Source organism: Phyllobates terribilis, unplaced genomic scaffold (assembly GCF_046119375.1).
Source record: "Phyllobates terribilis strain yellow unplaced genomic scaffold, ASM4611937v1 Scaffold_4__5_contigs__length_816908805, whole genome shotgun sequence".
Classification (NCBI taxonomy): Eukaryota; Metazoa; Chordata; class Amphibia; order Anura; family Dendrobatidae; genus Phyllobates; species Phyllobates terribilis.
The window spans coordinates 672,570,035-672,585,946 of record NW_027362764.1 but is presented as its reverse complement, the minus strand read 5'-3'; the positions used below and the strand labels follow the sequence as shown (position 1 = coordinate 672,585,946).

General features: G+C 43.4%; 1 protein-coding gene across 2 annotated transcripts in view; it reads right to left on the bottom strand.

The window, feature by feature from the left end:
* Positions 1–1,129, bottom strand: part of LRRCC1 (leucine rich repeat and coiled-coil centrosomal protein 1) — a 93,742-nt gene extending 92,613 nt beyond the window's left edge. For both annotated transcript variants that reach the window (XR_012320167.1, XM_073679520.1), the window contains exon 1: positions 1,011–1,129. The gene's annotated coding sequence lies outside the window, so the exon portion shown is untranslated. The remainder of the gene's footprint in view (positions 1–1,010) is intronic.
* Positions 1,130–15,912: the final 14,783 nt, after the last annotated feature.

Genomic DNA, 15,912 nt, shown 5'->3' with positions numbered 1-15,912 from the left:
AGGCCGCGCGGGGGGGGGGGCTGGAGAGGGGCAGGCCGCGCGGGGGAGGGGGGGCTGGAGAGGGGCAGGTCGCGCGGGGGAGGGGGGGCTGGAGAGGGGCAGGTCGCGCGGGGGAGGGGGGGCTGGAGAGGGGCAGGTCGCGCGGGGGAGGGGGGGCTGGAGAGGGGCAGGCCGCATGGGGGGGGGGCTGCTGGAGAGGGGCAGGCCGCGCGGGGGGGGGGGGGGCTGGAGAGGGGCAGGCCGCGCGGGGGGGGGCTGGAGAGGGGCAGGCCGCGCGGGGGGGGGCTGGAGAGGGGCAGGCCGCGCGGGGGGGGGGCTGGAGAGGGGCAGGCCGCGCGGGGGGGGGCTGGAGAGGGGCAGGCCGCGCGGGGGGGGGCTGGAGAGGGGCAGGCCGCGCGGGGGGGGGCTGGAGAGGGGCAGGCCGCGCGGGGGGGGGGCTGGAGAGGGGCAGGCCGCGCGGGGGGGGGGCTGGAGAGGGGCAGGCCGCGCGGGGGGGGGCTGGAGAGGGGCAGGCCGCGCGGGGGGGGCTGGAGAGGGGCAGGCCGCGCAGGGGGGGGGCTGGAGAGGGGCAGGCCGCGCGGGGGGGGGCTGGAGAGGGGCAGGCCGCGCGGGGGGGGGGCTGGAGAGGGGCAGGCCGCGCGGGGGGGGGCTGGAGAGGGGCAGGCCGCGCGGGGGGGGCTGGAGAGGGGCAGGCCGCGGGGGGGGGGGGGCTGGAGAGGGGCAGGCCGCGGGGGGGGGGGCATTGGGCTGAAGAGGGGCAGCCCTGTTATTCCTGCACCACAGATCACTGTCGGGAGAAACAGGACAATCCCTTTCAATAAAGCTCAGGTCTTAATGAATGAAGGAGACTGCTATAAAGGCAACTCCCCACTCCCAGCATTCCCCTATAAGAGCGCACTACATGGGGCTACACCACAGCTGCTGCACATTACTGAGGCACCAAAGCCCCAGAGGAACCTAGTGTGAATTATGTACAGCGGGTCGGTGACAGACGCATATACCGCACTCACCCAGGTCTGCACAGGACGCAGCTCCCGCTGTATTAAGGCGGCACGTTACACAAACCGGAAGCTGTTGGCGGCATGGCAACTATACGCTTTCACCACATAGCTCCGCCCACCTAAAGTGTTACAACCAATCAGTGAACGGCGCTGCAGAAGCGGAAGGACGCAATTGTTTGTTTATAAATTGAGAAGTGTGTGTGACAGTGAGGCTGCCGGCCGGGCGCGGAGGGGACAGGTAGCTGGGGGACGCTGATTGGCTGGGGCTTAATCACGTGGGAGAGACACGCATAAGTGACTTATGAAGAAGTGGAAAATAAGCATCACTTCCTTTAACCACTTCGGTACCGGAGGGTTCACCCCCATTCATCACTGACGCTACTTTGGTGATGATGATTATTTTTATTATTTCTATTTTTTTTGTTGCAAAACATTTATGTGACGTAGGTTTACGAGGGTGTTTTTTTGCGGGATAAATTTTATTTCTAATTGCACCTTTTGGGGTGCACGGGACTAACTGAATAACTTGGGAGGGGTTGAAACAAACAAAAACAGCAATTCTGTCATTTTTTTGTCAGTCTAGGTTTTTTTTACATTTTTTTTCAATGTTCCTGATAAATATTGTGTTCCTTTCATGCGCCGGATCGGGTCGATAATCACTTTATTATGTTTTGACACTTTTTTCACACTTCAAGAAAAAAAAGTGTTTTTAAGAGCCAAATCCCAGGAGCCATAATGTTCTTACCCGTCCGTGTAGTCGGGAGTCAGATTGTGTTTTGTGGGACAAGTCAAATCTTAAAGTGGCGCTCCGATCTGCGCTCCGATCTGTGCTCCTAGCAATTATGATAACAATCACTGCACTTCCAGATATACTTCGGTGCACAAGTAGGACCCCAATCCTTTAAACAGTGTAAGAAAGACTTGGCACTTGCTTCTTCACATAGACTGAATTATTTTATTGTTCATAGAAATTCCATTTTCAATAAAGACGTTTCGGTCAGTAAGACCTTCATCAGTCGTTTGGGAGTTGATAACACTGCAGCAAGCAGCACTGAAAAGGTGTCTGCAGTATCCACTGCTCAGACAAGTGGCATTTTTCCTAAATTGTGGCAGCCGCTTTACTCACTGCATACCCGATAACTGCATAGCAGACCCGCTCCTTTCTAATGGGAGTTTGTCGTTACTGTGGCCCTGCTCTATGTGTCTTTAAATTGTTATTGGGGTTTTTCCCAAATTTTGGCAGCCCTTGCAGTCACAGCATAGGCATTACCACTATAGGAGACCCACTCCTGTATTATGGGAACATATTTTTTTTACTGAGGTCGTCCTCTATGTCTCTTCAAAGGGGTATTGGGGTGCGTCCAAATTTTTGGCAGCCCTTGCAGTCACTGCATATGCAATAACAGTATAGCAGACCCACTCTCTAATAATGGGAACAACAAAGAAAAGCCGACTGCTGGCCCTTTAAGAATAGTAAGGGCCGCCTGATGGCCGTATAAAAATTGAAACAGACAGCATAGCCAGAACAATAGACAGAATTTTTAGAAAATAGCAAAAGGCAATGGTACTCACCAGCCAAGGTTTCAAGAAAAAATGCACACCAGGTCACGGCTGGCCCCCTTTTGTTAGAAGGAGGTAACACAGGTGCAGAATGCTGATGAACAATCGCCCTCATCCACTCTCACTGGAGGGGCGACTGCCCAGCACTAAAACTGCACACAGATGAAACTTGCAGTAGGGTGCAATTCACACACTCGCGGCACCGTGCCTAGCCAGCATCCTATTACACGCCCCTACTATTCGACTAGGCGGGATGCCCGGCACCCTATCCGTGCATCGCAGAGTTGTGAAGCCCCAACTCACAAGGTCACCATTACTGGGCCTGGCCGTGCCCTGGCAGATAAAAAAAGTGCAAAAAATATCATATGAGGTATTAGTTGATATTTTGGCCAAAATACGTAAGCTCGCAACCCATCGTCAAGGGTCCTCACGGTTTTGCGAGTCCCTACTCTAACATTAAAAACAGACAGCATAGCCAGAACAATAGACAGAATTTTTAGAAAATAGCAAAGGGCAATGGTACTCACCAGCCAAGGTTTCAAGAAAAAATGCACACCAGGACACGGCCGGCCCCCTTTTGTTAGAATATAGTCTGTGACTTTCAGAGTCCCTCCTTCATAAATGAAACAGGATGTGTCTGATGATATCTCACACACCACATGGCCAGATAAGGTTGTAAAATGTTAAAATGTGAATGTATTTTTCACCGTCGAAAGCAATGCAAAAGTGCAAAAACACATCAAAAACGCTACATGTGAATATAGCCCAAGGTGTGGAGGAGCATTTTTGGTTTGGGCTATTTATTTTGCCTTATATACAAGTCATTGCCCTGGAAAGAATGTTCCTTAACATTTTTTCCAAGGAAAATCCACTTTGGATTTGTCTTGTATGTTTTATTGTGAGTAGGTAAAAGTGGCGTAATACTTTGACAACATTGTTCACAGTAGTGACCTGGGAGTCAGAAATGCTTCCAGGGGTCTTCCCCACTTCCCCATGCTGTTCCCATGTCATTTGAGCACTGTTCCCATCGATTTGGGCAATTTTTAGGCCCTCTGTAGACTGTCGGGGGGCAGCCTGAAAAATGCTCAAGTTTCCCATAGACTTACATTGGGCTCGTTGCTCGGGTCGAGCACGCGAGTATTCCAATGTGCTCGAACCGAGCAACGAGCACCCGAGGGAACATTTTTGTCCTCTCCGGAAAAAAAATAAGGGCGTCTGTCATTTTTTTTAACCTGAAGAAACTTCTACAGATTATTTTGACTGTAATTATCATTATTTTACAGTTCACAGTGAATGTAGCTGATGTCGTTATATCAGAATTATGGGCTGTAGACATGGATCACTTATAATCATATTGATTTATTATGGTTTTCCAATGTGTCCGTAAAAATATTGTTTGCCTGTGATTTTTTTTTTTGAGAATCTGTCCAGCAAAAAAATAAAAAGGTAAGTTGGCAACCCTGAGAAGGGGATGAGAACGTACATTCACACTGACACTGTGAGTGCTCTCAGCTCCTGCTGTGTCAGTGTGTGCGGGACTGAGGACTCATTTCAAGCAAGGCTCCAAAGTGAATTCCATCAATCAACATAAGGTGCGGAGGATTGTAATTGAGGGGATGGAACGGTTCACTGAGCCCATGGCCACACCAAAAATGCACTGAAGCCCCCTCATGTACATATACAGTAAAACAGTTTTTATGTAAAATCTATGCAACAGGTATGATTTCTATAGAGGATAAGACACCTATATGAAGGTATAAGTTGTTTACTTTGAGTATTAGGAGTGACAGACTGCATTTTATTTTTGGATGTGGAATTAATGGGGGGAAAAAGCAAATCCTCAGTTGCTTTTTACATTTTTTTTTTGTTAATGATTCTCACTATGTGGTTTTTAACCTCATCCTGACATATGACCTACGCAATGGCGGACACAAACAGAAAAAGGCCCCTGTGCAAGAACAATATATGGGCCCTTTCCAACCAAAGAGCTCCTAAAAATGCAAAATTGCACCTCCCTTGGAGGTAGAAATGGGCCCCCTTACCTCCTGGGCCCCTGTGAGGCTGCACATGTTGCACCAATGATATGTCTGCCCCTGGACATACGATTAAGTCCAAGGTTTGATCCCTGTCTTTAATGGAGGCTCAGGAGCTGAGCATGTATCAGTGCCGGTGGACACTAGCTGTGTTACACAGCCATCATCTGCTTTTGACAGCAATGAGTGGAGCTGAGCTTCGCCTGTTGCTGTTCACTTTTTAAATTGAACCTGTCAGGTCGCCCATGCCCTCCAACCCGGCAGCATTCACCTATGTACACATGTGGTCAAAATTGTTGGTACCCCTTGTTTAATGAGAGAAAAACCCACAATGGTCACAGAAATAACTTGAAACTGACAAAAGTGATAATAAATTAAAAATCTTTGAAAATGAACAAATGAAAATCAGACATTGCTTTTCAACCCTGCTTCCACAGAATTATTTTAAAAATTAAACTCATGAAATAGGCCTGGACAGAAATGATGGTACTCTTAACTTAATATTTTGTTGAACAACCTTTTGAGGCAATCACTGCAATCAAACGATTCCTGTAACTGTCAATGAGACTTCTGCACCTCTCGACAGGTATTTTGGCCCACTCCTCATGAGCAAACTGCTCCAGTTGTCTCATGTTTGAAGGTTGCCTTTTCCAGACGGTATGTTTCAGCTCTTTCCAAAGATGCTTTATAGGATTTAGGTCAGGGCTCATAGAAGGCCACTTCAGAATAGTCCAATGTTTTCCTCTTACCCATTCTTGGGCGTTTTTAGCTGTGTGTTTTGGGTCATTATCCTGTTGCAAGACCCATGACCTGCGACTGAGACCAAGCTTTCTGACACTGGGCAGCACATTTCTCTCTAGAATCCCTTGATAGTCTTGAGATTGCATTGTACCCTGCACAGATTCAAGACACCCTGTGCTAGATGCAGCAAAGCAGCCCCAGAACATAAGAGCCTCCACCATGTTTCACAGTAGGGACAGTGTTCTTTTCTTGATATTCTTCATTTTTCCATCTGTGAACTTAGAGCTGATGTCCCTTGCCAAAAACTTCTATTTTTGTCTCATCTGTCCATAGGACATACTCTCAGAAGCTTTGTGGCTTGTCAACATGTAGTTTGGAAAATTCCAGTCTGGCTTTTTTATGATTTATTTTCAACAATGGTGTTCTCTTTGGTCATCTCCCATGAAGTCCACTTTGGATCAAACAACGACTGATGGTGCGATCTGACACCGATGTTCCTTGATCTTGAAGTTCACCTTTAATCTCTTTAGAAGTTATCCTGGGCTCTTTTGTTACCATTCGTATTATCCGTCTCTTTGATTTGTCATCAATTTTCCTCCTGTGGCCACGTCCAGGGAGGTTGGCTACATGGATCTTAACTTTCGGAATAATATGTGCAATTGTAGTCACAGGAACATCAAGCTGCTTGGAAATGGTCTTATAACCTTTACCTTTAACATGCTTGTCTATAATTTTCTTTCTAATCTCCTGAGACTACTCTTTCCTTTGCTTCTTCTGGTCCACTGAGTGTGGTACACACCATGTCACCAAACAGCACAGTGAGTATCTGTAGCCCTATATACAGGCCCACTGACTGATTACAAGATTGTAGACACCTGTGATGCTAATTAGTGGACACAACTTGATTTAATATGTCCTTTTGTCACATTATTTTCAGGGGTATCATCATTTCTGTCCAGGCCTATTTCATGAGTTTAATTTTTTTTTTAAATTCTGTGGAAGCGGGGTTGAAAAGCAATGTCTGAACTTCATTTGTTCATAGATTTTTTATTTATTATTACTTTTGTCAGATTCAAGTTATTTCTGTGACCATTGTGGGTTTTTCTTTCATTAAACGAGGGGTACTAACAATTTTGACCACGTGTGTATGAGTAAATTCCCTGCCTAACCATGGAAAGAGGACTGACTAGTTTGGGGCAACTAACGCGCTATCAACTAGTCAAAGGCCTCATTAGCATAGCAAATGGGGACATTATAAATGCTTTTTTTTATCCCTTGTTTTCACTCAATAACATTATACAGGGCTGGTTAGGCAGGGAGTTTGCTCATATGTAGGTGAATGCTGCTGGGTTGGAGGGCATGGAGGACCTGACAGGTTCCCTTTTAAATGCCACTGACAATCTCTGACAGCACCATTTAAAGCGCCTGAATCAGGGAAGGCGGCATTTCACGTAGCCTGTGCCCCCTCCCCCAGCACAAAACGATCTAGGGGTTCCAATAGGTTGGCAAGGCAAATGTGGGCCTGCTGAAGGATCTCACACCTCCCTTGACAGTGTTCCTGTGAAGACAAGCCTGTAGCTGGCATTCATAGTAGACTGTTACTTTTACTGTATACTGCAACATTGTTGTATTGGAGTATACAGCAGTATAAATAATTGGATGATTCCAGGTTCAAGTTTCCTAAGGGGGCTAAAAAGTAAAAAAAAATGTTTAAAGATAAAATAAATAAATAAAAAAAAGAAAATATATATTATATAGAACTCAAATCCACTCCACTTTTCCAGAATAAAAAATAAAGGAAATACCAATATACAGTACAGACCAAAAGTTTGGACACACCTTCTCATTTAAAGATTTTGCTGTATTTTCATGACTATGAAAATTGTACATTCACACTGAAGGCATCAAAACTATGAATTAACACATGTGGAATTATATACTTAACAAAAAAGTGTGAAACAACTGAAAATATGTCTTATATTCTAGGTTCTTCAAAGTAGCCCCCTTTTGCTTTGATGACTGCTTTGCACACTCTTGGCATTCTCTTGATGAGCTTCAAGAGGTAGTCACCGGAAATGGTCTTCCAACAATCTTGAAGGAGGTCCCAGAGATGCTTAGCACTTGTTGGCCCTTTTGCCTTCACTCTGCGGTCCAGCTCACCCCAAACCATCTCGATTGGGTTCAGGTCTGGTGACTGTGGAGGCCAGGTCATCTGGCGTAGCACCCCATCACTCTCCTTCTTGGTCAAATAGCCCTTACACAGCCTGGAGGTGTGTTTGGGGTCAATGTCCTGTTGAAAAATAAATGATGGTCCAACTAAACGCAAACCAGATGGTATAGCATGCCGCTGCAAGATGCTGTGGTAGCCATGCTGGTTCAGTATGCCTTCAATTTTAAATAAATCCACAACAGTGTCACCAGCAAAGCACCCCCACACCATCACACCTCCTCCTCCATGCTTCACGGTGGGAACCAGGCATGTAGAGTCCATCCGTTCACCTTTTTTGCGTCGCACAGAGACACGGTGGTTGGAACCAAAGATCTCAAATTTGGACTCATCAGACCCAAGCACAGATTTCCACTGGTCTAATGTCCATTCCTTGTGTTCTTTAGCCCAAACAAGTCTCTTCTGCTTGTTGCCTGTCCTTAGCAGTGGTTTCCTAGCAGCTATATTACCATGAAGGCCTGCTGCACAAAGTCTCCTCTTAACAGTTGTTGTAGAGATGTGTCTGCTGCTAGAACTCTGTGTGGCATTGACCTGGTCTCTAATCTGAGCTGCTGTTAATCTGCTAGCACTATGCACTTTACTGTTGTCTTTATTTAAATACTTGCAGTATATCTATATGGAGGTTGGTCCTAATGAATTGATTTGTTGTATGTAAACTGTGATAGCTGGTACCCACCCCTGTGTCCTTTTGTTTGTGTTACCTTTCCCTATTTTATCTCTATTATGTGGCTTTTAGTATATTGACTAATAAATGTTATATTTTACAAACAATGTAGTTTGCGTGTCACACATGTAGGTTTGGCTTTAATAATAGTTTAATGTATGCCATGTTTGCGGAAGGAAAAATGGGATCACCTTGAGATATTTTAATAAAGATTGGCACCAACATTGGGGAGATTTCCACCACCAGCAATTTAAAGAATTCGTTAGTATAGCCATCAGGGCCAGGGGCTTTGTTTAGACTCAAGTTTTTAATTGTATTGGTGACCTCCTCTGCGGATATAGGTTTATTCAACATGCACCTTTGTTCCTCTGAGAAGGTGGGCTTGGTGCTATTTTTACCCATTTCCCAGTGTGAAAATGTAAAATCTAAAACAAAATTTTGTTGGTAAAAATGTAATAATTTTTTTCACTGCCCAATGGTATAAAATACTGTTACACACCTGTGCCGACAATATGATCCCCTTTATGAATTCATTGAGAGGTGTAGCTTGTAAAATGGGGTCACTTATGGGGGGTTTGGCTGATCTGGCACAGGGGCTCCACCAATGTGACATGGCACCCTCAAACCAGTCCAGCAAAATCTGAACTCCAATATGGCACTTCTTCCCTTCTGAGTTTTGCTCTATGCCTGAAAAATAGTTTTTGATCACATATGGGGTATCTTCATACTCAGAAGAAATTGCACAACAAATTGTATGGTGCAAGTTTTCCTGTTACCCTATTGAAAATGCAAAATTTAGGGCTAAAAAAAACATTTTTGTGGAAAAATGTGATTTCTTTATTTTCATGGCTCAACGTTATAAACTTCTGTGAATCACCTGGGGGTTCAGGGTGCTCACCACACATCTAGATAAGTTCCCCGAGATGTTTAGTTTCCAAAATGGGGTCACTTGGCGGGGGTTTCCACTATTTAGGCACATCAGGGGCTATCCAAACGTGACATGGCATCCGCTAATTATTCCTGCAAATTTTGCATTCAAAAGGTCAAATGACGCTCCTTCCCTTCTGAGCCTTTCCGTGCTCCCAAACAATAGTTTTCCCCCACATATGGGGTATCAGTGCACTCTAAAGAAATTGCACAGCAAATTGAATGGTGCAATTTCTCCTGTTACCCTTGAGAAAATGCAAAATATGGCTCTAAAAAAAATTTGTGTGGGAAAAATGTGTTTTTTTATTTTTTTTTTATTTTCATGGCTCAACATTATAAACTACTGTGAAACACCTGGGGATTCAAGGTGCTCACCACACATTTATGCAAATTCTCTGAGGGGTCTAGTTTCCAGAATGTTGTCACTTGTAGGGGGTTTTAAATGTTTAGGCACATCAGCGTCTCTCCAAATGCGACATGGCGTCCGCTAATTATGCCAGCAAATTTTACATTCAAAAAGTCAAATGGTGCTCCTTCCATTCCGAGCCCTGCCGTGTGCCCAAACAGTGTTTTTTTCCCCACATATGGGGTATTGGCATGCTCAGGGGCAATTGCACAACAAATTTTATGACAAGAGATTACCGGAGGCGCTCCCGTGGATAATGATAGAGACTCCATTGTAAGTTTAGCGGAAACGTTCCAATAGGCGCATAGGTTCAAAATATAAAAATGTATTTTGAATTAAAAACCACTCAAGGGATGAGTGGTTGAAATATAAGCATATAATGGCACAACGCGTTTCTGCTCTCTGATTACATCTTGGCAATAAAAATGAAAAAAGCATATACAGAATGGGAGGAATAGAGCTAAGCAACAGTACATGTGAAAAAAGACTTAGGTATACTAATAGATCATAGACTGAACATGAGTCAACAGTGTGATGCAGCAGCAAAAAAGGCAAATACAATTCTGGGATGTATTAACAGAAGCATACAGTCTAGATCACATGAAGTCATTATCGGACTTTACTCCTCTTTGGTCAGACCTCATCTGGAATACTGCGTCCAGTTTTGGGCACCACATTTTAAAAAAGACATTGACAAACTGGAGCAAGTTCAGAGAAGAGCGACCAGAATGGTGACCGGTCTGCAAACCATGTCCTATGAGGAACAGTTACAGGATTTGGAAATGTTTAGCTTGCAAAAAAGAAGACTGAGAGGAGACTTAATAGCTGTCTACAAATATGTCAAGGGCTGTCACATTGTAGAAGGATCATCTTTATTCTCATTTGCACAAGGAAAGACTAGAAGCAATGGGATGAAACTGAATGGGAGGAGACACAGATTAGATATTAGAAAAAACTTTTTGACAGTTAGGGTGATGAATGAGTGGAACAGGCGGCCACGAGAGGTGGTAAGTTCCCCTTCAATGGACGTCTTCAAACAGAGGCTGGACAGACATCTGTCTGAGATGATTTAGTGAATCCTGCTTTGAGCAGGGGGTTGGACCAGATGACCCAGGAGGTCTCTTCCAACTCTACCATTCTATGATTCTATGATTCTTTATCAGGTGCATGTTGAGCTATACAATATACAAGCTTTAAATACCCTATTTGTATAGTAAGGGGTGGGGCTCTCTCCCCCTGCATTGAGCTGAACTTCATTATATCAAACAGCCTACACCTTCCCACCCGCATACAGGCTGCACGAACACTCCATCCCAACCACATATAAAAAAAAAAGCCTGCCAGTATCCAAAACATGACCCGCATACACATGAAATACACAATTAATTGAAAGGATTCTATACAAAAATAAAACCAAGAGAATAACCAAGGTGAAAATGAGATTCTCACAACCCAATATGATGTATTGGATTGATAAAATAGATCTCTAAAGGAACCATTTTTGATTTTTAGTTTTACATTTGCATTCCCCATTTACTTCATATTCATTCATAAATAGATTCATGTTTTGTATAGTTGGCCTTTAGATATATAGAAAAATATATGTATGTATGTATTATAAATAAAGGGACGATAATAAGCAAAAAAAAAAATGTATAATTTAAAAAATAAAAAATTTCTTTTTTTTTCTTTCTTTTCTTTCCTTTGCAATAGAATAAATATATTAAAATGGCACGACCCCCCTCAAGTCCGAAAGCCTTTCCTCCAATGTGAATTCAAACCATGGGCTATATTTGTTTATATTTTATATATTCCATCTGTGAATAAAGAATATTGCAAATGTGAAACTGTTTTGCTTTGATAATGGCTAGTAAATAACTGTTTTATAACACTATGTTTGTATAGTTTATTGTCATTTTGAGATTGAAAAATAAATAAATAAATAAAAAATAAATGAATAAATAATAAAAGTATATATAAAAAAAAAATTTTTTTGTAGAAAATAAATAAATAAATAAAAATAAAATAGAAATAAATAGGGGACTCATATAATTTATTTCATAAGGAAAGCCCTACTAGAGTTGCAACAAATTATCAATCACAAGTTCGAAATATACGTACCTACAGTATATCTGAAACTAACAGGATTTTTATTTTGGCTGTGGGTGATTGATTCCATCTACTATTAAAGGATGGTATTAGACAGACTCTACAACCTCATTTAAACTGTCCGGATGGAGACTCCCTAGTTTATAAATCCAGAAGTATTCTTTGAAATTAAGGGTGGCTCTTCTATTTCTGATACCTGCAGGGATCTGTTCAAGCGGTGTGACTACTATAGAATCAAAATTTTTTATTATGCACTAATGTGATGTGCTTGTGACGCGCCCCCTGGGACATATTCCTTTTTGAGGGGAATACCCGGCACCGGATCAGATGGGGGGGGTTGTAGTCTCCGAGCGGCTGTGACCCGGTCCCGTGCCCAGGGCGTCAAGCTCAGTGTTATGTGGCAGTCCTACAGATGTTATTAAAGTTCTTTTGTGTCGACTACGCCACCCGTTGTGATGCGGTCACTGTGGCCGCCGCTGCTGCAGGGTCCGCTGAGGCTGATGGTGGGTGCGCAGCTTGGTGAGATAACCCCCAACGGGAGGGGTATAGCCTCAGAGGGGACAGGCGCAGAGGATGGGGGTTGTGGTGGTGCGATGCAGCCGGCAATGAAGACAGACTCGGGTTGTGCAGTTAAGGGTGTTTACTTACTGCTGATGTTGTACTGGTCACTCCAGCTGCTAGTGACCACCCGAGCCGTGCTGCGTCCACCAGGTCCTGGATCCGGCCAACCCCCAAACAAGTCCGGAGCGTGGCCCTGAGCTCTCCCTCTGTCCTTTCTTCAGCCGTCCCCACCAGGGATTCACCTAGGTCCAGCTCCCTCGGGCCTTCTTTTGGGACACCCTTGGCCCTGGGTTCCCTGACCCTTCATGTGGTGTGCCTTCGGGGTGAATGTGGTGGGTGACCGTGACAGACACTGCCCACGGTCTCCGGTCTCTGGCTGGGGATTGTTTTTGCCCCCACCAGCTTGGGTTCCGGTACCCTCTTGCTGACTCCTCACCCGGTGCTCTAATTTGGGTTCTTGGGTCCCTTCAGTCTTCCCCCTCTGGGTCTTTCTCTGCTCCACTCTCTCTCTCTCCAGGGCTGCTGTTTCCTTCTCTCTCCTCTCCAACTGACTTGTTCTCAGCGTCTGACCCTGATCTAAGTTGGTGCCCTCCTTATATATCCCTCTATGTGTGAGCTCAGGTGACCAGCACCCAATGAGCTCCTATCACTACCCAGACTGCTCCCCCTATCTGCCCCTACACTACATGGGATGTACCACCCCCCTCCCACTCCAGCCAGGAACAGGCTCGGTTGTACCTGCACATTTCTAAGTGGGAGTACCGTCGGCCTGCTCCTCTGGAATGGGATGTATGTAGTGCATGCAGTCTATCTGAGCTCAGTTCCACACTCCTTCCTTACCCGGGAGTGGAATATCACACCTCTGGGTTGAGGTGCAATACCCCTGTAGCAGCCGAATCCTCAGGGTGCTACACTTGGATAGACTTTGCTTGAGAAAGCCTGTTTTGGCATTAGGAAAAGCAAATCCCGGCACTCACGTGTTGATGGTTGATTCATTTATTCCACAATTCACAAGACGTTTCAGCCTGTCCAAGGCTTTGAAAAAAGCCTTGGACTGGCTGAAGCGTCTTGTGAGTTGTGGAATGCATGAATCAACCATCAACACGTGAGTGCCGGGATTTGCTTTTCCTAGAAACATTGTTTTCCTCGTGCACCACCTTAGCTATACGGAGTGCCGACTATATTCTCTTGATATTGTTTTGGCATTATGCCTGTAGCCGTTCATATGGTTCCGCAAGGTCTGAACTGTGCGTCCCACATAACTGAGCCCACAGTTACATGTGACTGCATATATAAGAAATTCAGAACCACATTTGCAGTAACCTGAGCTATTTTATCGTTTGGGGCTCTCTTGTCAAAGTTGATAATTCTACAACAATAAAATTTTTTGTTCCCGCATTTAAAGATTCCCAATTTTCTTTATCAGGCCTCTGTACAGTATAAATATTTTCATTCCTCAACAGACTGGGCGCTATGCTATTTTTTTTTTATAGTTTTGCCCCTTCTAAACACTATATTTGGTCTCAGGGGGACTAGATCTTTTAAAATGGGATCGTTCCTAACAAGATACCAATATTTATGTAATATTTTACGAATGATGTGGTTTCCTTTATTATATACTGTAATGAAACTATGTTTCCAGTCAGATTTGCTCTTCTCTGGATTGCTTGGTGGTTTCTGAATCAAACAATCGTTTTGAGTGAGCGCTAGGTTATTTTGATAGGAGGTTGCAATTAAAGCTCTAGGGTAACCCTTTTCTTTGAGTCTTGTGATCCTATGTGTTTGATTGTACCTGGTAATCTGCTGTTGAGGTAAAGTTACGCCTAATGCGCGTCGGAATTGACTAGAAGGGATATTTTTCTTCCACTTGGGGTAATGTGCGCTTGAGTAATCAAGGTATCCATTTGTGTCTACCGATTTGAAATATGTTCTACTTTGAACAAATTTTATGGTCCATTTTTTCTTGTTACCCTTGTGAAAATAAAAAAAAATTTGGTCTAAAGTAAAATTTTTGTGAAAAAAGTTAAATGTGTATTTTTTTCCTTCCATATTCCACTAATTCCTCTGAAGCACCTGAAGGATTAATAAACTTCTTGAATGTGGTTTTGAGCACGTTGAGGGGTACAGTTTTTAGAATGGTATCACTTTTGGGTATTTTCTAGACCCCTCAAAGTCACTTCAAATGTGATGTGGTCCCTAAAAAAATGGTTTTGTAAATTTTGCTGTAAAAATCAGAAATCGCTGGTCAACTTTTAACCTTTATAACTTCCTAACAAAAAAAAATGATGTTTCCAAAATTGTGCTTATGTAAAGTAGACATGTGGGAAATGTTATTTATTAACTATTTTGTGTGACATGACCCTCTGATTTAAGGGCATAAAAATTAAAAGTTTGAAAATTGCAAAATTTGCACAATTTTCGCCAAATTTCCAATTTTTTCCCAAATAAACGTAAGTCATATCAAATAAATTTTAGCACTATTATGAAGTAAAATATGTCACGAAAAAACACTCTCAGAATCACTGAGATCCGTTGAAGCGTTCCAGAGTAATTACCTCATAAACTGACACTGTAATTGTAAAAATTGGCCTGGTCAGGTAGGTGAAAACAGGCTACGGGGTGAAGTGGTTAATTAACTGACCCCTAATGTTATGGCTGGAGCTGCTCCTCTGTGGTGCCGCTGTGATGTTAGGTAGTAATGATGATACTACGCTTTTCCAGGTTTACACCAGTCAGTCTGGAGCACAGTTCATTCTTTGCGATGGTACATTTTGAAAAAAAAAATTATCACAGCAGTAAGTTGTTCACAACACAACGATATATCCTCAATGTGGGAACTCAAGCAATGGGAGGTCTGCTGTATACATCACATAGGAGACACTGAGACTGCTGTATATACAGTACAGACCTAAAGTTTGGACATACCTTCTCATTTAAAGATTTTTCTGTATTTTCATGACTATGAAAATTGTACATTCACACTGAAGGCATCAAAACTATGAATTAACACATGTGGAATTATATACTTAACAAAAAAGTGTGAAACAGCTGAAAATATGTCTTATATTCTAGGTTCTTCAAAGTAGCTACCTTTTGCTTTGATGACTGCTTTGCACACTATTGGCATTCTCTTGATGAGCTTCAATGGGTAACTGAAAAGACAGTAACAGATTGCAAGCTTTCGAGACTACTCAGGTCTCTTCATCAGGCATAGTATACCACAAAATCTGAAGAGTCACATATTTATACACAATAAGACACACAAGAAAAAAAAATGCAATAGGTAAGACAGGTGATGAAAAGCAGAGTTATTATGGAAGAGATAAACAGTTCTGGCTATAAATATTTTAGCAGTTAATAGATAAGGAGTGTGAAGGTTTTATTGTCCTTTGACCAGGTCCAATGCTGTGATGGCCTCACAATTCTGAGGGGCACATTCCTTAGTTGATGTAGAATGACATAAATCCATGCGACACATTCATTCCTGCTCTGAAAGTGTTAAATGTCATCATCAGTTTATATTCTGAGATTCTTCTTTCTGTTTGAGATTTGAAGTTACCTTTTAATACCAGTAATTTCATATCTTTTATGCTGTGATCAGGGGAACAAAAATGCTTGGCTACAGGCAGATCTATTCTTTTTTCTTTTATTGTGTGGCGATGATGATTCATCCTTGTTCTAAG